This window comes from Lontra canadensis, unplaced genomic scaffold (assembly GCF_010015895.1).
Source record: "Lontra canadensis isolate GAN:19392208 unplaced genomic scaffold, GSC_riverotter_1.0 scaffold1, whole genome shotgun sequence".
Classification (NCBI taxonomy): domain Eukaryota; kingdom Metazoa; phylum Chordata; class Mammalia; order Carnivora; family Mustelidae; genus Lontra; species Lontra canadensis.
In genome coordinates this window covers 63,994,855-64,020,308 of record NW_022630995.1, presented here as the reverse complement: position 1 = coordinate 64,020,308, position 25,454 = coordinate 63,994,855, and the positions used below count along the sequence as shown (strand labels likewise).

The 25,454-nt window shown below is 49.2% G+C and overlaps 1 protein-coding gene and 1 pseudogene across 2 annotated transcripts in view; both read right to left on the bottom strand.

The window, feature by feature from the left end:
* Positions 1–25,454, bottom strand: part of SORCS2 (sortilin related VPS10 domain containing receptor 2) — a 421,402-nt gene that overhangs the window by 108,019 nt on the left and 287,929 nt on the right. The window lies entirely within an intron of this gene.
* LOC116871310 lies at positions 1,725–25,134 on the bottom strand (annotated as a pseudogene).

The window sequence follows — 25,454 nt, the reverse complement described above, 5'->3', positions numbered from 1 at the left end:
AGGGTGCCCCCAAGAACATACCACTGCCATTGTCATTACCCCCTGCACAGCCTCCTCATCCTCACTCTCCAGGCTGTGCTCACCGTCCACGGCTCCAACGCTCATCTCACTTGGCCCCTGATGGGATGCACAGGGCTCCTGCCAGGGGCAGCCTAGCATCAGTGCCATGGCACCCAGGGCCCCCACGATCCCACCCACCCTGCCCAGCAGTCCGTCCCACACACCCCGTGCGCCAGGCACCCGAGAGGCTCGCCCTCTCCCTGAGAGACTGCACTCCTCGCCCTCTGTGTTTGCTGGGGCCCCAACGCTTGGCCTCTTTGCTCTGAATTACCAGTGGCCCCTAGAGAACTAACTTGATTTCTTTCTTTTTTTAAAGATGTATTTATTCATTTCTTTATTTGAGAGAGACAGAAAATGAGCGGGGGTTGGAGGAGCAGAGGCAGGGGGAGAAGCAGACTCTGTCCTGAGCACAGAGTCCTGTGTGGGCGGGGCTTGATCTCATGACCCTGAGATGGTGACCTGAGCTGAAACCAAGAGTCAAGACTGCGATGTTGGCCCCAATGAGCCACCCAGGTGCCCCGACAATCAACTAGATTTCCACGTCCTCTGTGAAGAGTCCTGACCTGGGCTGAGTTGCTTGTAGTTTTAAAAAAAAAAAAAAAAAAGGCAGAACAAAGAAACCAAAACACAAACACAGAAGTCTTGGCCACACAGTTGTCTGAGCATTTGCCACACTGCACAGTGAATGAATGAATGAATGAATGAAGAATGAATGAATGAATGGGAGACCAACATGTGTCAGTCTTCCCTGCCAGCCCCCTCCCTCTGAGCCCAGACTAGTTCTTCACTGAAGGCATATCCGACCCTACTTTTCCAAGATGGAAAGTAAAAGGTCCGCACAAGGACTTTCGAATCCCAGGGACGGTCATGAGTCAGTGGACCAGGCAAGGCCCCCGCAACCCCTCAGAAATGCGTCCTCGGCCCCAGACGAAGCCTAGCTTCTCAGTGCCGCCCAGCAGATTCCAAAATGGGTTTCCTGCTGTTGCTCCCTTGGCACCAAATTGACCCAAAATGTTCTGAAAAGCTGGTTCCTTGGGGGCGCATCAAACAGGCAGGGGGCCAGAGCAGACCCCAGGCTCTGAGCCTAACAACCCAGGAGACATGGAGAGATTTCCACATGCTTGGAGTCTAAGTTAAAATGCAGCCTTTCCTTCTAATAATAATAATAATAATAACAACAACAACAACAATACAAACACAACCCAGAGGCCACAGGTTAGATCCCCCTGAAGAATCCCAAGGCCAATGTGGTGCGGGACATTTCACGGCCCAAAGCCAGCTGCTTAGGGAATGGGGCAGCATGGGTCGGCTGCTGGAAGAGAACACAGGGTTTTCGGGCTACAGAAGTTGTTCTCAGTGACAAGCCAAAGAGATGCTGTCAGGCACTGGGTGGCAGTTCCCGCTGTCATGCCCGCTCCGCCCCTCTCTGGGGACCCTGGGACAGAGGACAAAGGACGCTGTGGGCTATCAGACAGTAGAGCTCTGTCCCCAGGTGCTCTGACAAGTCCCGCAGGGCCACTGCTGACAGTTAAAGAAATTGGTTTTAAAGGCCCGATAAAGTGTTCTGTTGTTCCAGAAAAACAATCCATCTTTACTTCGCTGTTGCTACTGAGATGACAAATTGATTCTTTTTAAAAAATTTCCTGGTGCCGGCTCTCTGAGGGTCATCCTGCTGGGAAGAAGCCGGAGCTCCAAGGAGGGTGTCGGAAGCGTTCTCGGCACAGGCCAGCTCTGCTCTTGGAGACCCCAGCCTCGAAGCCAATGCCGTCGGACAGGCTCCTCTGCAGGAAGGGGCGGGGGGTGCAACAGAACAGACTGTCCCCAACTTGCCAGCCCATATACGTCAGGTGATGGAGAGATGGGCAAACAGAATAGAACTCAGGCCGTGACTGTACCCCAACCCTCCCCAATGTGAGCACCCACCTGGGAGGCCCAGTGCAGGTGACTCCAGCTAGGGTGGGTCTCTATGGAAACCCCATGGGCCACCGCCTGGGACCTCATCCACCAGCCAGCATGCCCAGTCTAAACCTGCCTCTGCCTTTCACTGGTTGACTTAGATTTGGTGAGCTAGCCAAAATCCCTGGGGCCTCAGTGACCTCATCTCAGGATGGGGTGATCAGGGTCCCTGCTTGGCAGGGCCATCCTGCGGATGGAACACATTCCTGTGGGTGGTCAGAGTCCGCCCTGGCCCCGGCCTCCATCACAGACACCCTGTTATCTGACATCCCTTCCTTTCCTCTACGAAAGGCCTCTAGGTTCTTGAGAATAACAGATGTCCGTGAATTATATCCCCAGAGAACAGAAAAGAAGTACTCCAAGAGGTAAGGCACACACGGGTTCACAACAGGTATGAACCACCCAATGTCCATCCGTTGGTGAAGGAATCAGCAAATTGTGGCATATCCACCCAGTGGGACATTGTTCGGTCATAAAGCCAAATGACCTGAGGGCCCAGGCTGCAGGGCACGTGAGCTGTGGGAACACCACAGTGAGGAAGGAAGCCAGATGCAGAGATCAATTTCCAGAATAGACTGATCCACGGATAGGAAGGGTCTAGATGGCAGCCAGGCTGGCCGGAGGTGAGCCGGGAGGGGTGGCTCTGTGGAGATGAGAAAGTTCTGGTACGGAGTGGAGGGGGTGGGTCCACAATGCTGGGAATGTGTTAAATACCACGGAATTGTTCACTTTCAAATGGTTAATTTTATGTTATGTAAATTTCACCGCAACTAAAACAAACAAACAAACAAACAAAACCGGCTACTGCATAGGGAGGGCGACATTGAGAAAAGTCTAGTCCTTTCTCTCCAGGTAGAAGAAATACATGTTTGTTGGTGACAACACAGGAAAAATGTAAAGAAGTACATAAAAATGAGATTTATTCTTTGCACATACATTCCACTTTTAGAGAATTAGGAGATTGGCATGCATATTTTTGGTGACTGGCTTTTCACGCAAGCATATTCCTGTAGTCTTAAATGTTCTTTGAAATCATGCGTTCAAGCATTTGAATACTTGGCCTTCCTGTGGATGCTCCAGATTGATTATCAATCATAGGACTGAACGTGCCTGTATTTCTCTCCATGGCTGCTTTGTGGCCTGAGACAGAACCTGATGAAGGTCCTCCCACGCAGGAGTCCCCACACCCATGCCCTCTCCGCCTGCACAGGACACCAGCCACTTGGCCACCCAGGGGGTGACCTACAGAGGAGGGAGGGGACAAAGCGCTGTCCAGGAGAACCTCAGGAACAAAGGGTCAGAGGCTGCGGGGATGGTGGGCTCCAAGAAGAGGGTGGGTCTGGAGGGGAGGGAGGCAGGTGGAAGGGATGGCCAGCAAGGCAGGAGGGGGAGGATCTAAGCCCCCTCGAGTCAGTCCCTCCCCTGTGCGTTCTGCATCCCGGGCCCCAAACCTGGACTCCTCCCCAGGCTGGAGAAGCATGGCCAGGCCACTTAATTGGGAACAGGGGAAGCTGGGTCTGCTGAGCAAGCTGGGTCCCTCTTCACAGTCAAGGAGGCTTTTCTGAGAAAGGGACCTAAATCCAGGTACTGGGGACTCCAGGAGAGCTGCTTGCCTGCCTTTCATCGGCATCCCTGTGCCTCTGAGATCTGGGGGAAGGAGAGAGCTCTGTATCTCTAAGCACCTCTGGTCCCCAAGGACCAAAACATCCCAGCTGAGTTTCCCCGGCCTTGTGGTTATTTTAGCTCCAAAGGTGCTCTGGCCGGCTCTGGGGACAGAGCAGCCAGGAGAGGTATAGGGTGGGGTGTGCCTTGTGGCCCTTCCACTGTGACACATGGGGCATGTGGAGGGGGAAGGAGGCCCCACGATGTGGGCTGGGGGGGATCTGCCTTTGCATCGGGTTGTAAGGAGCAATTTCTCTTGATAATACTATTCTGGTTTTGTACCCGGACGTGTTCCCGCTTTTTCTACGGGACTAGCTGACTTCATCGTCACCACAGCCCTGGAAAGGAGGAACCATCGTGCTCATTTCATGGAGAGGCAGAAGGCACAGAGAGGTGAGGTGACCTGCCCAAGGTCACACAGCAGTGAGTTCAAGGGAAGCCCCAGGGCTGCAGGGGAGCATCCTCCCCATGGGGAAGAGTAGCCCAAGACCACAGAAAATGAGCCAACTGGGGCATCTGGAACAATGCTTGCACTCAAATATGGACAGAAGAGCTTTCTGGCTCCTTCCCACAGTCTTCCTTGGCCTCAGCTTGTGATGAGGAGGGTGACGTCATGTGTGACGGAAGGACCTGGCAACTTTTGGACTGCCTGCAATTATGCGGAGCTGCACAAGATAGTAAGCACGGCGAGGCCTGCCGGAGAGGCACTGGTCTGATTTTCCCTCCTTTCTTTGCAGGGAAAAGAGCGAGAGCTAAGAATGGGGCACTCTTCACTTCGAGGCCCTGGTTGGCCGCTCACCTAGCTGTGTCTCTGAGTCTCTGTCTCTTCCTGGAGAAATGGGGACGGGGACATGCCCTCCCCGCCCAGCTCCGGGGGCCATCCCAACCATGAGAACACCGCTCCCCATGGTGACGTGCCCAAAATATTGAGTCCAGACCGCTGCCCCGGCCTCCCGCGATAGAGCCGCACCTGGCCCACAGACACGCAGAAAATGATGAATTCCACCTGGACAGGAATCCTGAAGACAGCCCGCCCGCTGCCGAAACACCAGAGAAACGCCCACCAACCGTGACACCACGAGAGTTGGATCGAGGAGCCTGTGGGGCAGCCCCCGTGTACACTGAATAGACAGCTCTAGCCTGTCAGGCAGACAGACACCCTGTCCCGCCCACCGTCTGCCACGGGGACCCAAGCTGGCACCACTGGACTGCGTGACCCCTGCCACAGTGGGGGCTACTCTGATGGGACCCAAGTCCTGCTATAGGACCCTCCCTTGACCATTCTCTTTGGGGCCACAGCTCTCTGTGCCCATGTGACAGGGGCTGAGGGTCTGGTAAGGGGAACCACTGCATCCTGGCCAGAGGCAGACAGCCCCGTAGGAGCAGGGCATACTGGGTCTGTGACTTCGGGTCACTTCTCGAAAACCAGAGAGGGAGGGACTTATCAAGGGGAAGATCTGAGCTGGTCCAGTGGCACTATGGACAAGCCGTGACAGGGTTCCAATCGCAGGGACCGTCCTGCCAGGGCTACGGTGGTGGGGGTTGGGGGTGGGTCCAAGCCCAAGCGGACAGCGGGGGAGCTGAGAAGATAAACGCCTCCTTCTTCTGTGGGTGATGTTCTTTGTCAAAGATGGGCAAGCAGGAAAACAGAAAAAAACCCCAGCATGGTGCTTGTGAAGGGACATGACAGCCCAGTTGAAAGGAATGAAACCCTCAAGATTCAGAGAAAAGCATCCTCTCTGAAAAGGATTTATCCCCGAAAGCTGAAGAAAATGTAAGGAAACTCGTGGCTGGCACCCTCAGGCTTTCAGAGGGAGTGAGAGAAACGTGAAAGGAAAATCTCAGGGTAAGAGCAGAAATAAAATTGCCAAAGTGGGGGCAGGGGGGCAGGGAAAGGCAGAGTTTATGTGTAGAAAAGGAATCAGGGATAGCACAGAAATCCTTGTGGAACATTCCCAGAAGGTAGCAGAAGAAGACAAAGATATAAAATAAACAGGAGGGGAGAAAAAACCCAAAATTTGTCCTCGGAGGTTAGAACACAGATTCCTGTGTTCGCAGACCATTACTTTGAAGTCCGATAGCTTTGAGGTGTGGGGCAGAATTGCAGACCCTATTAGGGGTGACAATTCAGCCCAAGCCCCATTCTTCCCTTTGAGGCTGTGATTCTAGCCTCAAAACTGAAAGTGTTTCCAAGGAAGGAGTCACAGGTGTAACAGAGAGATGGTCAGAGACACAGAATGAAGTCTGCACGGGGAGCAGCTCAGCACGTCCCAGACAAAGTCCTCGAGAGGATGCTGGCCATCAGATCCACCCGGGGGAGATATTTAACCACAAGGAGAGAGAAAACCAGGCAAATGAATGAACGACTGGATTGGCGGAAGATACCTCTCTAATGCTAAGTGTTAGACCACCAAAGGACCCCCCTCCAGATGTTTGAAATTCTATATCTGGTGAGGGCACCATCCAACCGGGCTGGAGTCAAAGAATCCCAGGATGCAAGACCAACACCCGGGTCAGAGAAACCTGACCTTGTCCCTGTTTCTACCATTGAAGCTTTCATGGTCCTAGCCTCACACATCCTCAGCATCAGCGTTTGAAGATGTCTGTTGGCCACTGACAGGGGAACCACAATTACCAACCCAGAGGGGGATGGACACATCAAATGGGAGTGAGCTCATGTGTGAGGCTCACAGTCTCAGCCAATGGGATTCTAAATCCTGAATGTGCTGCAGTCCACTCTCCAGCACAGAGATCCAGGATAAGGAGGTAGTCATGTAAGGACCACAGTCTGTGAATTGTGTCTATACAGTCCAGAGGAGGTAGGACACATGGGACCCAGCCGGCAGACACTCTGCTGTTGGCTCTGGAGTCGGCAGGAGACCCAAGAAACGGGCATCTGATGCACAGGGGCTAGGCTCCCCTTTGTCTCCAGAGCCCAAAGGGGTGGCCAGGGTGACATTCGTCCTCCAGCTGCTATCCATCCTATCCATCTCCCCACCCACGTGCCGCCGCAGACCGTTACTTTGAAGTCCAAAACTTTGAGGTGTGGGGCAGAATTGCAGACCCTATTAGGGGTGACAATTCAGCCCAAGCCCCATTCTTCCCTTGGGGAGCCCAAGCCCCCCATCAGGAGGCGTTTTGGGGAGACGCAAGAGCTTTCATGCCTGTTATGTCCATATCCTGCTGAAGATCACACGGCCCCAAAGGGGAAATTACATTTTTCAGATTTATATGACTGCCTCAGATCTTTCCTTTCCTCCCTCCCTCCCTCTTCTTCTCATCCGTCCAACAAAGCAGTTTTGAAGACCTATTACATATCAGACCAGAATGATGTCATCCCTTTCCCTGTCGGTGAGAGCACACTGAGAAACCAAGTGGCACCAAGAATCACAGCAGGATATTTACACCCACCTCCCTCCGTGTTTTGCAACGCGCTGTCCTTATTCTGACACCCCCTAGCGCCTAGCATCGGAGTCTATAAACAGAGCCCACGTAATTAGGCTAATGACATCGATTTTCTCTGTTCAACTGGGTAATGGCAGAATTTATTCCATGTTAGAAAATCTCACACAGTCTGTTGCAGGCTGCAGAATTATGATGCTCTCAGAACTCTGCCTGCAAACCTACCCAGACTCAGATTTACTCCCCGGAGCCCAGCCCACTCTCTCCACCCTCCAGAGAGTTCTGAGCTCCTTTCTATCTCCTTCAGCCCGCCATGACACCGAAGCACCTGGTTCTCCATGCACTCTTCTGGCTTCCAAACAGGAGCCCTGCTGGACACAGACACAGCTATAGTGTCCAGAGACCACACCTCAAAGATCCCTACCTCTCCATTCCATCTGTGCCCCTCTGTGCCTGGACTCAGAGACCAGAGGCATTCCCATTCTCGCCCACTCTTTGTTCCCATTCCTTCTTAACAGTGACACTTATTGGCCACTGTTAATACTGACAGTAGATTCAGCCAGCATTTATGAAACACCTGCTGTATGACAGACATGATGTCAGGAGGCAGCACATGGCAGGTGATGCTGCCGTAACACGGGACATTCTCAGGTTACAGTCTGCAATGCACAGCCACAGATACTTAGTCCTGAGCGTCTAGCCTCTGGAGCAGGTCTCCTGAATCCTATTTATGGATGAAGAGGCTAAGACAATGAGGAGAAGGGCTGCACATGAGACACAGCATCACAGAGGCTGAATCCAGGTCCTCCGGCCCCAGAGCTCGGGCTCTGTGCTGTGCTGAGGCTCAGAGTGAGATCAAAGAGCCGTGACCTGAGGATAAGGTCGTGTTGTAGCCCTGCTTTATTGTTCCATGGCTAGGTGGCTTGGGCAGACCAAGTCTCAGGGAATGGAGGGACACTGGGACACATGGCCCTGTCATGTTACCCAGAGCAAGCCACCTGTGATGCCTGTCCTCCTCTCTCTAAGGCATTCTCTCTGGCAGTGCCCCTCAAGCCCTTAGGAAAAGAAAGCACCTAGAGTGGGCTCAGAATGACAAGGGCAGGTGTGCTGGGCACTTCTGCAACACCCCTACCTCCCCACAGAGGCGGCTGCCACCAAGGCTGACCTGGGCAGAGCCACTTCTGGACAAATGCTGGAGCTGGAAAGTTTGCCAAGGTCCTTGGGAACCGGGAGCCAGCCACCTTCATGTCAACATGTGTGTATCAACACTGGCTATGAGACAGGTCCTGAAGCCACAGCTCATCCATCCATGCTCAACAATGAGCCCAGAGTGGATGGGGACCTGCCAATGGGGGGTGGGTAGGGTAGGCAGTGAAACGACCCTGATTAACCGGGCCACTCAGATTGCTTCTTAGTTAAAACTGTGGCTGTCGTTGTTAATACAACTCTCTGGCCCAGATAGTGAGTTTTCAGTGCAAGGAGGCATTCAAGTAGAGGCTACACATTTTCTTGCAAGATGTGGCCTGCCCAAGGAGGGGCGCTGGAAGACACTGACATTGCCTGAGGATATCCTAATCTCAACCTTCTGTGATCTTTTCATCTTTAACAACCTTCTATTTGACAGTGCAAAGTCATCTAGATATCCAAATATCTGGGGGATGAATATTAAATTGTGATAGATACGTGGTTTTTTTTTTTTAACCATCTTATGTAAAAACTAGGGAAGGCAGTGTGGGGCAATGGCAAAATCAGTGCCTTTGTCATCAGACACCCATCGATTTGAAACCGTCTCTGCCCCTTACCTAGCTGTGTGATCTTGGGCAAGTTACTTACCCTCTCTGAACTTCAGTTTCAATATCAGCAAACTTGAGGATAATAACACCTTCATCTCAAAATCCTTTTGCATATGAGAAGTAGTATCTGGAAATCCCTTAGTATTATGCTAAGAACATACTACATCTTCAATAAATAGTAGCTAACTACAAAAATGACTACATTATCATTAACTGAATCTCAGATTATTTGAAGTCATTAAAATGATGCTCACAAAGCATTCTGAATAATGTGGGAGAATACTTCTAAGAGGAAACTTAAGAATATTAAAGTATCTCAACTTTATAACAAAGATTCGTAGAAAAAAGACAGGAAGAAAATACATCAGAACGTTACAATAGACGGCAGATTTACAGGTGGCTCTGTTTTTCAGTGTCTGAGTAGTAAGCAAGCATTACTGTTGGGGGGGGCAGGACTTAGATTCTGGGCAGGTTTCTGGCAGCAGGGGCCCATGCTGGGGTCAGGAGGGCCAGGCTGTGCCTCCCAAGGCCACCAACCAAGTGGCCAGAGAGGCTCATCTGGGTCAGCACCACGGACAGCGCCCAGGGCAACCAATGCCCTTGTCTCCATGGAGGCTCTTCTCTTGTGGTTTTGGGGATCCCAAAAGTCCAGGACCAGCTGCTATTAAGTTCCCGCATTCCCATAGCACCGGATGTCACACCAGCCTAGAAGATGGCAGATGTCTTTTTTCTTTAGTGTTTCATTGAAAGGACACTGACTTTGTTCTAACGAAGTAACAATAACATAGGCAGTCAGGTGAACAGCAGCAGAATTTCTACTCCCTCCCATCCTTGTCAAATGGGGTATCATTATTGTTGTTATCTTAGTTTTTTTGTTTTTTTTTTCTTTTTTGCCAATGTAAGGAGTAAGAGAGGTATCTAGTTATTTGGTTTGCTTTTACACTGAGGCTTAACATCTTTTCACATGTGTGTTTAAAATTTGTATTAGAACGAACTATGTTTCTGTATGTTGCCATTTAAGTGACTTTTTCATTTTTCCCTTAAAAAATTCTTCTTGTAACTTTTTTTTTTTTTATTAAGGACACTGGAAGGCCAGAAGGCTTTTGTGCTAGACTGATCTGGGTTTGATTCTCAAGTCTACCTTCTCTAGCTGCCTACAACTTCTTTTCTCTGAAACACAGCTTCCTCACTCGTAAAATGGTAATGTGTCTTCCTTATAAGACTATTGTAAGAATTTTAGTATAAAACAAAGAATACAACCCAGCAGTAGTTATTACTGTAAGTTGGGAGTGGTCTCCCACTGTTCTGTATCTCCTAAAATTGAGATTGACATTCTGGCCCAGAAGTCCCTATTCATAACCAAAGACACTTGGCTCCCTGATCCAGACAGTCTCCCAACTCTTCCCACATTTCCCCAAGCCCCACTGCTATGTGAGGGCCTCTGCTGTTGTCCCAAATTAACTCCTAATCAGGTAGACAGTAAAGATTGTCAGTTCCTCCTTGAGGCTTTCTATGGGGAAAATTTTAAAGATCAAGAGATAATTTTGTAAAGAAGTAGGTTACTATGCAAAGTCATTTCTACCAGCTAGAAACAAAGTCTTTCTTGTCTATTTGTGTAGAAAATGGTAAGTTAATATGCCATGAATTGGAAGGGTTTGCAGGAAGCCTGGGTTTTGGCTGCATGGCCAACTGGATGAACTGGTTTAACCAAACAGCCATCTACATACATACCTTCAGGAGCACACACCTAATTGCATGTCCCCTCTTCCTTGCCTCTTCTCACCTTCTCCCCTCTGTCTGGAATCACACCACTCTGCTCTGACATGAACAAATCACATCCCACTCTTAATGATAAGCACAGCTGCTTTCTCTTCCAGGAAGATCTCCTACATCCTTAGAGGTAGAAGAAATCTTTATCTACAGTCTCCTGGCACTTTGCGTCTCTGTGTTCTGGGAGCCCCAGACATGCACCAGTTTGTGTCCTCCACTAGAAGGTGAGCTCCTGAAGACAGGTCAGGCCTCATTCACCCCTGCATACCCGGTGCTTCATAAGGCCCAGGAAGCACAAGCGCTCATCAGAAGTGCATTGCACTGAGAGCCAACATGACATAGAAGATACGTGGAGAAACATGGCCCGTGTCTTACTGGTCCCAGGACCTTGGGGACATTCGAGGCCATCCTAAAAGATAAGTGGGATCCAAGAGGGCAGCCTGGGAGATTAAAAGAATCCAGACCAATGTCCTAATTCTGGCTCCTCTAAAGATTAGTTATGTGGGCAAAATAAGTTCTCTGGGCCTCAGTTTCTCCGGCTATACCATGGGGATAATAATATCCACTTCCAAATGTGAGAATGTCATGGGATTACAGGCATGTATGTGGGTAGGGGTGGAGGTGGCCTAGCCAAGTGCATAGAATCTTCTAGGTACTCAGTGTGTGGGCACTATCATAAATTTTTTTTTTAATCATAACACAAGTAAATATTGAAACCACCCACATGTCTTCACTCGTGGATGGGAAAAGGGAACTCTTCATTGAGGGATGCAAACCCTTGCTATAAGAGTCTTGGATGGGGGGGTCTGGGGGTGCTGGTTGATCATGTAGGTGTGCTCAGGCTCCATGAGCACTGAAATCACAACTACTCATTCATTCATTCATTCATTCATTCATTCATTTCACCATGGGAGAGACACAAAGACTTGTGTGTGGCTGGAATGACAGCAAGTCAGTCCCAAAGACCCTGAAACCGCCCTTAGCCAGACATTAGAGTCAGCGAGGGGTTAACTTAGGGGTGAGGTGGGCTTTTATCCAATAAACAGAGACATCAGGGTTAAATCACCAACACTTCACAGAAAGTAGGAAACTGAATACGATTCCAGGACGGGGAGAAACTTTGAGACCAGGTACTCCCCTTGTTCCATTTTATAGATGGGGAAACTGAGTCCCAGAGCACTTACATGTCTTAACCAAGGTCATTAGACCTGGAGTTGGAACAGGAGCCCAGGTGGCTTCTGAGGGGCCACCGCTCATTGTTGACTTTGTTTGCCTTCAGACAACCTTCAGATGCACAGGAACTAAACACTCCCTTGAGCATATAATCAAAATTAAGAAAACTCATCAACCGGCTCAGGCTTAGCAGGACAAATTAACCGGAAGTAATCATGATGGGTAATTTGGTCGTAATTCACAGAGACAGACAGGAGCTGCAGTTCAGTAGAAAACCTTTAAAGGACTTCAGATCATAGTACTTTTCACAGTACTTTAGTACTCTAGCTCTTACCTTGTCTGCCCACCTGCCTTCACCTGTCTGCCTACCTGCCTTACCTGTCCATCCACCTGCCTTCATAGTTTGCCCACCTGCTTTACATGTCTGCCTACCAGAAAGCTGATGGCAGAATTTGAAAGGTGCCATCTTTCAGGCACGCTGTCTTCCTTCCTTATACCTGTCACTTTGTCTCGGCTTTTTCTGCTCTGGATAAACACCACAATCTCCCACCTGGAGCCACCGGAAGTCCATGCCCCCTACTTGGGTCTTTTGCCATAGTAGTTATGGTCTCTTCTGAGCCTGAACCCGACTCTGCGGGGACCCTACCTCAGCCTCCCCTGCTGGAATCTAACAGACACGGCAAACGGGCTGCCAGAGGACCACATCTGCCCTCACAAGGTTTTGATAGTTGATGTTTCACATGAATACCACAATTCTCAAAAGACTGGGGCGACAAGGCCCATCCATGTTCACGTACTCCCCTGCCATGGTCCCAGCCTGCATCACAGCTGGACCGGCCCTGCTCACCTATATCCCCCGCCCCACCCCTATAGCCTCTGGAGTTTGCAGCCTCTAGTTCTCCAAGACGGTCTCAATGTCTTGCCTTGGTGCTCTGGGACCTTCCTCTCCAACAGTAGCCACATTTTCCAGATTCTGCTCTTTCTCTCCACTCTCCACCTCCATGCCTTACATCTGTTTTTCCAGCCAACTCCTATTCATCCCTTGATGTCCAGCACAAATGTCACCTCTGTAGTAAGACACACAAGGCTGAGTATCACCCCTCCTCACTCACATTGTGCTTGGCACCCAGTAGGCACTCAAGGGCTGTTCTCATGGACTGGCCCTCTCCTACTGTTTTCTTTTGCTAAATCCAAGGGGAGGCCAATATGTCTTGTAAAGAGATCTTTTAAAAATGATAACTGAGAGTAAGCTCATACTTTTAGAATGAAATGACTCACTAAAAGTTCCCTACTGGCTTATTACTGTATGTAGGCAACCAGTTCCTCCCCGTGATCCACGGGGCAAGAAGACAAGGTTTTTTCTTTGCTACAACGGCTTTTTGGCTAAGTGGGTGGGTGGCTTTGGTCAGAGGAGGAATGCTGCTGGAGTGGAACTCTCTGGTGCCATTAATCCTGCTTTCTAGGAGAATATTCTTTTTTTTTTTTAATTTTATTTATTTATTTGAGAGAGAGAGATTGTAAGAGTGGAGAGGACAGAGGAAGAGCAGACTCCCCGCCAAGCAGGGAGCCCGATGTGGGACTCGATCCCAGGACTCCAGGATCATGACCTGAGCCGAAGGCAGTTGCTCAACCAACTGAGCCGCCCAGGCACCCCTATAGGAGAATATTCTGACACTGGATCTCCTCCCCGTCCTTTCAACTTGCCACCTCCTAACACACACAGCTGGGGACTAGTCATTAAATTCTTGTTTATTTGCTGAGATGGGACTCCCCCCCCGCCCCCGGCAATGTGACAGTCTTCACTTCATCAATTCACGAGCCAATGGAGCTTTCCTAAAAACTAATTTCTTAATTATGAACTCAGACCATTCATTTGTCAAATTACTGAACAGAAACAGAAACATCAAATAATTCCCATTCCTCATCCCTCGATAAACACCTCACCAGTCAAACACGGACTTCTGCTTGATTCCCCTTAGAACAGGAAACACAGGGCAGCAACTGCAATGTCTAAATACACAGGTGAATTCTGAGGCCTCAGATGACCGGGGAGCGAGAAGCACGCCATCTGATCTGGGGACCACTTAGCTGAGCACTTGAAATGCACCAGCGTGGATGAGGACCAGCAATGTTAATTTAACTCAATTGTAATTAAGTTAGTCTTAATTTTGAAAATGATTTCTGTTTGCTTATTGGGAAACTGAAGTATCTGTGGAAAACCTCAGGCACGTGGGTCCACTTCTCCGACGGTAAATCTCATAGCTCAAAATATCGGCCAAGTACCCCCAAAGACATTTTAGTGGCTAAAGAACCTGAGATGTGCTGCAAGACCAGGAGAGAAACTGGATTTCAAAGACTTAGTGTGAAAATGGAGTGGAAAGGATCCCACTGGTGATGTCACATCAGGTACTTGTCCCCATTGAAGGGGTTCAGAGCACGTCTCCCTACCACGTGCCATGTTAGCACGTGGACTATTTTCCACTGAAGGCAATCGAGACCCTGCGGGCTCCAGGGAAGATTTTGGCCCCTCCCTTAACATCTGGAAGAATCTAAATGGAGGATCTTCCCCAGGATGAGAGTTAGGACAGAGATAAGTTTATCTGAGAGACCTATCCATGGGGCAGGGAGACATGACATCACCAGACACCTGCTCCTGACTGCCCCGTGAATGCCCTCCTCCCCTCTGAAGCCCCAGGCCCCCACCCCACTCCCTAGCTCAGGATGGTACTGATACCATGTTGTTCCTTTCCGACTCGGACCCTCTCCTGTACGGGGCGTGGGGGGGTGTTCCAAATGTATGAGATTCAGTTTGATTTTCTTCCGTTAATCTGTCTCATGTCTATTTATTTTTGTTGTTGTTGTTTGTTTTGAAGCATGGAGCCTGGTACAGGGCTTGAACTCACAACCCTGAGATCAAGATCTGAGCTGAGATCAAGAGTCAGATGTTCAACCAACTGAGCCAGCCAGGTGCCCGCCCCCCACTTAATCTGTCTCATGTCAATTTGATTCTTAGACCAGCCAGAAGAACATTTGAGGGGAGGAGTTATAATTTTCCTCCCCTACAGTTCTGGTGAGCCCCATCTGCTGACTACAGATCACCCCATGGCAGCTGCAGCAGAGATACATTCAACACTCTGACAGCTGGCAAAAGGTCAGAATTCCCACAGCAGATCCTGGGTCTGTACCTGCAGAGTCCAAAGGAAGCAGAGCAGTCAGGGTCCTTTTGACCCTTTTCTAAAATTTAAAGAAGTAGAAAATATTGGGGGAGTTAGCTCCTTGGGCTTGGTGACTCTAGTATTTGGCAAGAGTACTCCATGTTTTTATCCATCCTTTTCCTCCCAGAAATGGACGTTACTTCTGTCTGCTGTGTTGTTCTATGGCCTGAGCGCTTGGCGTTCTGGCCAGTGAGCATGCCTTCTCTGGTCTGCCAGTCAGAGGATGGGTGTCTTTGCCCATCTGCTGGGCACCCCCAAAAGGCTGTGGATCTGAAAATCTTTGTCTGTGTCAGGATCAGAGATCCCAGTTCATGAGAAGCTGTTGCTATCTTGACCTTCATTGTTACTGTTAGAAAAATCCCATTCCAGGAGCACCTGCTCAGTGTCACAAATCAGCGGGTCTCAGACTGGAGGCATCCCATTTTCACGGGAGAACAGAGACCCATGACCACTGGTGGGACAAAGGCCTTTGCTTTCTGAGACTGGCTTTGAGAAGAAACTTCGGTGCTCAGGGGAGTACATCATCTGTACCCACCCCAAGGATGCCACCTGCATTCAAGAAAGATTTATCTTAAGCCTGGAAAATTACCTCTGGGTCGTTCCATGAAAAGGCTTATTAGTCTGAATCACTATTGACAGATCCTACTCATTGATGGCCAAATGACTGATTCTCTGAATTGGCTGTATTTGAGCGAAGAAAAAAATTTTAAAGATCTCTCATCCTAAACAATTTCTTGGCACCTTCAGAGAGACCAAATTAAAAAGAGGACACAAGGAAATACAGTGATTCCTCTTAGGGACTCCCTTAGCAGGATGAAAGAAGAGAAATCAGACTTGAACAAAAAGTAAATTCAACAGAAATTCCCCTTCTTAAAATCTGGCCCCATCTGCCTATTTCAGCTTCCTTTTTTCTTTTTCTTATGAGATTTACAGAGTGTCCCACAGCCCCATCTCCAGGCCTGGCGTCCATGGGTTACTCATGTACAAGCTGAAAGCCAGGAGGTGGGCTTAGTGGAGGCAGTGGGATGGGCAACAGGGCCCGCCCTGTAAATCAGGCTCCACCAGCTTCTGGTCTTCCTGTGCAAGTCCTTCGTGGATATAGCCTAGAACCCCACCAGAAGAATAAATGTCCCCTGGACAGCAGCAGATCTTTTCCAGGAGATTCTAGCAAATTTGGAGAAGAATTAGAAAGACTGGTAGCAATTGCTCTACTAGGTATTACCCAAAGGAAACAAACATGGTGATTCAAAAGGGCATCCATGTTTATAACAGCAACGTCCCCAAGAGCCAAACTATGGAAAGAGCCCAGATGACCACTGATAGACGAATGGATAAAGAAGATATATCATCACACACACACACACAAACACACACACACACACACACACACACACTGGAATATTGCTCAGCCATCAAAAAATGACATCTTGCCATTTGCAATGACGTCAATAGAACTAGAGGGTATTATGCTAAGCAAAATAAGTCAGTCAGAGAAAGATACTGTAAGACTTCACTCATATGTGGAAATTAAGAAACAAGATCATAGGGGAAGGGACAAAGGAATAAAATAAGACAAAATCAGAGACTCTTAACTCTAGGGAACCAACTGAGGGCTGCTGGAGGGGAGATGGGTGGGGGATGGGGTAACTGGGTGACAGGCATTAAGGAGGGCATGTGATGGAATGAGCACTGGGTGTTACATGAACTGATGAATCCCTGATCTCTACCTCTGAAACTAAAAGAAAAAAAAGAAAAGAAAAGGAAGATTGATAGCCCCTCACGAATCCCCCACATTGTCCCAAGAGGAAACACATGACCAGAATTTCTCCTAGGCTCTCTCACACATGACCAGGTGTTGCTCAGAATCTCGCAGAAGAGGAAAATAAAATTTCAGGATGCCCCTCCTTTCCAAATCCAGACCCATCGGTTACTGATCCTTTCTCTCCCAGGGACAGCTTTGACCCTGTGGATGGTCTCACTTTGCCTCCTGAGAACCTGGCTTGGGCTGTGTCTGCCTTGGACAGGTAGATTGCTGGCTCTTCCTTTGGGATACTTGGGAATGATTCTGGATCTTGGGAAGATGGTATCATTTGCACCCTCTTTGGGGTCCCCTCTTAAACCCAAAGAGGAGAGAGAGGTTATTCAACACTGCCAGAATATTTACTGTGTGTCCTGGTTGAAAACTGGCAAGATATTTAGAATATATACATATATATTAGAATATTATATATATATAAAATATAGAATTAAATATAATATAATATATATATAAAGTAAAGAAAAGGGCGGAATTTTATCTTTATCTACAGGACACCACAAGATAAGAGATTCCACACAGAAATAAGAAACCCACTGAAAGGAGGAACTTCATACCGTTTCTATGGTTTGGAACTGGTTAAGTTGAATTTCATTGTAAAAAATGCTACAATAAGGGGCACCTGGGTGGCTCAGTGGGTTAAGCCTCTGCCTTTGGTTCAGGTCATGATCTCAGGGTCCTGGGATCGAGCCCCACATAGGGCTCTCTGCTCAGCAGGGAGCCTGCTTCCTCCTCTCTCTCTCTGCCTACTTATGATCTCTGTCTGTCAAATAAATAAATAAACTCTTTAAAAAAAAAAAAAACCAACCATGAAAACGAGTCTGTGTACAAAGCTTCCTTAAACTTGATTGAGAAAGATTTCTCTGTAGAGGAAGAGGACAATCAGAAAGTTGTGCCAGAAACTACCTCTGAAGGTATTCATCCCAAGCTCAGGGTCGCACTCCTGGGATCTTTAAAGCAGAGGCTTTAAACTACTAGCCACCCAGGCGCCCCCATTTTCATGGTTTTGTAGAGCTTCCATTTTGTCCGAACCTCCACATTCTTCCATCATTATACTAAATTTCTCGGTCTCACCTATCTTCTCAGCAGCTGGAAAGCTGTTGAAATGGCCTCCAAGGGGCTTATCAATGGTTCTATTATGCCATGATGAATGAGGTATACAATCTGTTCAGTTGTCCCACCACTTGCGTAGGTGGTCACAGACCAGACAGCTTCCTTTTGTGTCTTAAAGTCGGCCTTAGAGGGAATAACACTGAGGAATGGGACTAATCCACGATTCACAACTTGCGGCATCCGGTCCTGGCGACCAGCTGTGATGTTTGACATTGTCCCCATAGCTTCCTTCTGAATATTAGTTTTGGGGTTCATTAGCAGGCTGGGAAAGACAGCAAGTGCTCCTGCATCTATGATACCCTGAGACTGTTTGTCTGTCCCAGGGACAATATTTCCTATGGCTCTTAGCTCGGGAGTCACAATGGACAATTCAGGAGCTCCTAGAGGCTTCCCAAGTTGGAGCACAACTCCTGTTTTCACAACCATTTCAATCTGCTCATTTGGACCATCAGGAAGGTAGGAAGTGGCCCAGCAGGTATCTGCCAAGACTTCTAGATCACCGTGATGCAGGGGACAAACTAAGGTAGGAAGGATCAGCTCAAGAGCATCTCACTGGGGTGCGGGATTCTTGTTCCGACAAAGGTTTGAAAGTGTCCAAGTAAGGCTACGTAAGTAGCCACATGCTAAATAAAGATGATACGCCAGGAACTGCAAGGAGATAACCAAGCCTTGAAAAACTGAGCCACCCCCCCAATGTTTCCTAGAGCCCACACAGCTCGTTCAACGACGTGGGCATGGGAAGATGCCAATGGAGAAATGCATGCTGGGACAGCACCTCCATCTACCGCAGCCTTGGTCAGTTCTGATGTCCCGGAAGCAATGGTAGTAAGCCTCAAGCAGATTCAAACTGAATGGGGCTTCCATCGGTTCTGCCCAAGAAGGACACACATTTTGGAATCAAACCAGCCCAGATTATGGCATCTACAGGGGGCTGTTCTTCCCTAGAGAGCAGTTTCCTGGCGGCTTGAGTAGCCTGGAACTGGCTTTCCAAGTTGTTGCTATGGATGCCTTTGACAATGTCATCAACAGACCAGTTTACAGTGCCCGGGTTGTTGGAAGTTTTCCTGCCGTGCAGAAGTAGTGTCATCAGGAAATCAGCTTCTGTTTCTCCTTTTCAGCATCTGGTCAACCTTCTTAGCTTTCTTCAGCTCCACATTAACTTCCATTTGATGCTGCCTCATTTCCATACTGTCTTTCCCCTTGTTCTTGAATCTGTTAAGGCGGGCAGCTGGTGAATTAGCATTCTCGTTGGTGGACACGGTTATGAGACAAAGGGAGAAAGCTACACGGCCCGCTCAGTTTTCCATGGGGGACGGACCAGGGCACACAGGCTGTAGGTCAGCTGTCCTCAAAATGTCCACCACGGATCACCCCAAAGATGGTGTCTAGAGTACTTTCATTTTTAAGCGACCCTGTAGTTAAAAGTTAGCCATACTGGAAGCTGATATTCAGAACGTGATTGGAGTTTCTTAAGGCCTTCACCCCTGAGTTAAAATTAGAGCTACATTCCCAAAGGAAAAGAAGCAAATTAAAGATAATTAGGTGAGGAGATCAACCTGGGATACCATTTAGGGGATGTAACTGAAGGGATTTCTTAAGGGATTGTAGGCAACTGTCCTTATCTTACAAATCTTTGCAAAACTAGAAATACAGCCTCAGAAATAATTCAGAGTTGTTTAACCTGTCCTTTTTACCAATCCTAAAACCCTTCCTATTTATCTCAAAACTCTTTTAAGTATTGTCCTTAGGAATCCCAAGTCCTTCTTAGAGAAACTTAGTGCCTTTGTGATAGAGATTTTCTACCCATATCTCCTCTAGGACCCAAGAGCCATTCTTTGAAACACACACCTTAGGGAGAGATTTCTTACCAGAAGAGAGAGACGGACAGACAGAGGGAAAGAGGGTGTCTTTGGAGATGGAGCAAATGAGCACATACATTAGAAAGTGTAAGACCTCTGTTTGCCCTGTTCATATGTGTCCATGCCTGTGTGTCGTGGGTGTGTGCCAAGTCTCCTACGTCTGGATGGCATTGCCAAAATTCATTTGTAAAATAACTTCACAGAGCTGTCTTGAGACAAGAGCTTACAGGCTTGGCTGTTTCAAAACTCTCAGAAATTATCAAAACAAACCCAAGTGTTCTTCAAGTTCACGTGATCTAGGATTGGTCTCTAATATGTGAAAGCTGGTTGAAGCATGCTGGTATAATGAAATCAGCATGGGTTTAGAGTCCTTAGCATTAAATATAATCCTTTTATGCTACTTACCTTCACTGAAAGTAAAATCAGCTCCCGTCAACTCCATTAGAGGGCTTGTCAGCAGGAAAGACAACATAAGTATTGAAGTTTAGCTGCTTTATTCTTTGTAAGGTTTTTGTGACTGATCAAAACACAATTGTTAAGAACAAGTAAGTTGAATAGACGCATATTTCTAAGCCAGTTTCCCCAAATCTTTTTGGTAATAACCTGAAATTTCAAACTTTGCTATTGAGCGTTGAGTGAAGTTAAATTCATTGAAGATCCAGATTGATTCCCAATAAGAGAAAATAAAGAAACATTTATTGCTGACGAAGAACGTAAACTACCGGAAACAATAAGGGAAACGTCTCTGTGGGCAGAGAGACTGAGATGTGGGCTTCCGGTAAGAAATGGGATGAGGAATGGAAATGAATTTTTTTTGTGGTTGACGGAGAAGAAAGTAGTTTGGTCCTAAAGTTGAGTCTGGTTATTTAAGAGGGAAAACACAGAGCAGAGTCTGAATGTTAAAAAAGGAAGTTGTAGAAGGCTTGTGGGAAAGGACTCCTCAGAAGGGGATTTGACGCATGGGCAGGACTGGCTAAGATAGGGATGGACTTAATCAAGTCAGCGAGCTTTAACGCCAAAAGTGCACTTGGTGCAAGGTCAAAGTGTGGTTTTGTCTCTAGAGGCGGTTCAGTGTTTGGTCCAAAGATCCCTTATGGAAAGTTCCAGCAAAGCAGATTTAAAAACAGCCCACGTGGCCCAAGACCATTCTCGGGCCACTTTTGCACGTTGTCAGGCCAAGTCCGCCTGAAACCAGACTCATTTTGCAAACAAACGAGTCTTCATTTGGCTATCTTTGGTGGAAAGGAGGGTGGTTTTATAGAGAAAAATTATGTCTCCCCGACATAACCTGTTGGGTAGTAGATGATTCTAGATCTGACGAATGGTCTTTCAGGCGTTGCTATTTGCTCCTAAACTGGATGAGATCCTGAATTCTTCCGATGTCCTCAAATATCTGCTTATGACTCTTCAAACCAACATTTCTGATCCTCTCCCATCCTTTTGACTTGGAGTCACCGAGAACGAGAACTGCCCCTTCCCCCGAGGCCCTGCACACCAGGCAGCCTGATGCAAGCTTGAGAGGAATCATTACAACAGCCCTGTTCAGACAGACCCCTGCCTGCTGCTGCGTGGGCCACGCGGAGGGACCTCCAGCGATCAGCAAACGGCAAACCACGACGCTGTACCAGACTGCCACCGCCGGCCCTCTCTCCGCGTGCGGGTGCTTTGAGCCTGACGCCCAGAAATCCCACTGATGGCACTCAGACATGGGGTTTGGAACTCGCTTTGCTAACCAGTGTGTGTCTAGTTTCCATAGAAATACCTCTTTTTTTTAAGACTTTTTATTTATTTATTTGACAGGCAGAGATCACAAGTAGACAGAGAGGCAGGCAGAGAGAAAGGAGGAAGCAGGTTCCCTGCTGAGCAGAGAGCCCCGATGTGGGGCTCGATCCCAGGACCCTGAGATCATGATCTAAGCCGAAGGCAGAGGCTTTAACCCACTGAACCACCCCAGCGCCCCAGAAATACCTCTTATTAATTACCTGGTTGCTTGCATGATCGAGGCCTAACTTTGGGAGCTTACCCACAAGACCATTTCGTGAAACCGGTCACATCAGTTTAACTGGCCTGACCCGTTCTCAGGACCGAGGCTCTTAACAGGACAGGGAGCAATCCACCCACTCAGCTTTGGGACCATGCAACCTCTTTCACATCTCAAAAGCTCAGCAGAAGGGGTTCAGAGCAGGTCTCCCCACCACGTACCACATTAGCGTGTTGACTATTTTCAGCCAAAGGCAATCCAGACCCTGAGGGCTCCAGGGAAGCTTTTGGCCCCTCCCTTAACTGCCCTCCTCCCCTTTGAAGCCCCAGGCCCCCACCCCATCCCCTAGGTCAGGATGGGACCCACACCATATTGTTCATTTCCGACTTTGATCCTCTCATGTATGGGGATGGGGGGATTCCCAAATGTAAAAATTAAATTTGATTTTCTTCTGTTAATCAGTCTCACATCAATTTAAATCTTAGACCAGTCAGAAAAATCTATAGAGGAAAATTTCTCCTCCCCTACAACATAATATTGCATTAAGTAAAATATACTATTAAAGCAATTACATTGTTTTTCCTTAACTTTTTTGAGCATGGCTTTTAGAAACTGTGGAATTAAGTGTGTGCTCACATGGTATTTCTATGCACTGAGCCAGCCTAGAACTTAGCGGGAAAGCTGCACGAGATCTCCTCATGGACTCTTCATTTCACAAGAGGGTGACTGTGGTGGACTCCAGGGACCACAGCCCTCCCCTGCGGCCGCCCTCCCCTGCGGCCACCCCCTGCTATGGCATCCTGCCTCCAGCCCCCGGACCTTTACTGTGTGACATCACACCTGGGAACCCTCATCTGTCTCACTGTCACCTTCCCTTGAAGCTCCGACCACACAGCACCCACAGCTTCTGGAATGTCCAAGGCAGTAGGCCCAGGAGGAAAAGAGCTGTCCATAGGCAGGTCAGTTGGTGGCAGTTCCTCTCCTGGGCAAGGAGATGATGGTAAGATGAGAGGAGCTCGAGGACGAGAAAGCCTTTAAGGACCGTTGCACTCGCTCATGGCGTGGCTGAGGACAGCCCGTGGCGCGCTGCACCTCTCACGGCAACGTGGCCGTCTCCACGGACTCAGTCAAGGAAGCTACAAGGTCTGCGGCTGACACTGACCTTTCTAAAAGTCCTGCCCTGGGAGAGAAGGATCACTCTGCTTCCTTTGCAAATGGCCAGCTTCCCTCCCTTCCTCCTGCTTCCCTTCTTCCCCTCCCCCTCCCTCCCCCTTCCCTGTCCCTCTCCCCCTTTCCTATAACGAGAACAGCCCCATCGCCCCCTGCCCCACTCTGATGTTCTGTGTGACATGCGTGTGTCTGAAATCGGGGGAAGTAGGAGAGGAGTAACTGTGGGGTATAGGGAGCCGAATTTCATCTCGCTCTCAAAGACCTCACTGTCCTCTAAGTGAAGACATGCATTTGGCTCATGCTGTCCCAGCCCACCTCTGCGGACGGTAAGGCAGGTCATCAAGGTCACCACGGGGAGAAGGGGGGATCTACACAGGGGTGTCCTCTCACCGAGGCAGAACATGGGACAGAGTCTGCCCCGTGGGGCTCGCACACAAGGACGATGACTTCCAAAGGTGACAGGTGCTTTGAAGAAGAGTCAGCAAGAGGAAAGAGAAGGCCTGGGGGAGAGGAGGCGCACCAGTCTGGACAGCTTGGCCACGGAGGGAGGCCCCGGGGAGTCTCTGGGACTGAGGGCCTTGGGTGGACGGGCTGGGGCAGTACGAGGACGGCTGGTGCCTCCCAGGAAAACCTAGGAGGCTGGTGAGATGTAGTGCGCATGCAGAGCCCAGCCCTGAGGACGGGGCCGCTGTTTGAAATTCGCCCTGTGTGTTAGTTACCATAAGGGGCCGTGAGTTACTGTAAGGGGCAGAGAACCTGCAGCCCAGCAGAGGCCAAGGGCTCTGAGCCACAGCTCAGTACATGTGGCTACCCTGCGTTAGGCTTGCCTCTGTCCTTGTTCCTCACCGCTGAGTGGGACAGTGACATGCAACACGTAACTAGCAGAATTCAATGCGTGCTTCTATTTGATCTGAAAAACGGGGCGCAAAGTGGCTTCACCCACTCAGCTGAGAGACCAACGTGGGCCCCCTGGCTGCACCGCAGTCCGGTCTGTTGACATTCACCCCCCCCAGGAGAGCCCCGGGGGGACTGCCTTATAAAGACAAAAGCCATCCACCATGAGAGGGGGCGTGGCCACGGAGACCCCAGGACCCTGCTGCAGGTGCGTCTTCTAAGCAAGGTGCTTTCAAGGGCCATTGAGCTGGAAGATGAATTATGCTTTTTTCTTTTAACAAAAGACTCAAGTTCCAAGTGGAACCCAAGGCAGGCTGTTATCACTCGAACACTACCCTGCTTATGTTTTCACAGAGAATCAACACATGCAACTGGTCCCCTCTGATCAAGAATTGCTTTAATAATAAGTGAGAAAACCCTTCTTTTCCAATGAGATGTCAGTTCTGGAGGGAGTTCTCTGAAAATGGATGTTTGGCAGTCTCGCCAGTGTTAGGAAATGTGCGGCGCTTATGAAATCTCTCAAATGTGCAGACCATAAATTCTGAGAAACAAAAACTTCTAGCTTATTTTGAAGTCTTCTAAAGAGGTTCAGTATTTTTTGGAGCCCATTGGTTAAAAATCTGAAAAACGCAACACCTCTCCATGAGTTTGATGTGCAGGGGGATAGAGAGATGTCCGGCCCCTCTGCCGTGCAGTCTGTGGTCCCCAGGCAGACAGGTGTGGAGCCAGGTAGGTTCCAGGCACTGGCAAGCAATGGACACCAACTGTGAACCAGACCAACGCAGGCCCTGCCCTCGGGGAGCAAACGGTCTGGAGGAGGACACAGAAAAGAGTCTCATTGTCCCATCAAGAGATGAAAAAGACAGTGTTGGCTCATGAAAGAGTGTGTAGGGCCCCTAAAGGACTCCAGGCCTGGCTGGGCCCAGAGGACTGCTTGGAGGAGGCAGCTGGTTCTGAGAGATCATGATGCATGGGGAGGAGCTAAGAAAGGAGAGGGATAGGGCTGCTGCCCATCCCTCCTCCCCACTCAGGCCTAGCAGGTCAGGAGCCCCGAGGACAGGGAGCAGGGTGGGGGGCAGGGCGAGGCTCTGAGGCCGAAGGGCCTGGGGTTGATTTGGGGACGGTGGGGAGCATCACAGTGCTTCCAGCCCCGAGGGACATGGCATCAGATGTGAACACGGGAGATGCGCACTGCTAAATCCCTCCCTCTGGCACTGGAGCGCTGCCCAGCACCCTCCAGCAGCGAGCGGGTGGGCGGCTCCCGGTGCATCCTCCCCACGCCCAGTGAATGGGACCAGAAGTTAACTGCTTCTCTCTCTGAAGAGCAATTACGTGCAGTTTCCATCCCCACTCGTGGGCTGGTGGGTCCCAGGAAGCCAACTAGCGGGTCTTGTTAACAGGATACATCTGTCCCTTTCTATTACTGATGATAATCACCATTATTAACACTGAGTAATGTTCATGATTTAAAGCTGTGAGGCTCGATGCCGCTTGCCTCAGGGGCCCTTTCCCGCCTGGCATGTCCTGCTGGCACAGGGCTCCTCCCCTTCCTCACCCTGACCCTCCCTTCCCTGTCCCTATCACCTCCTC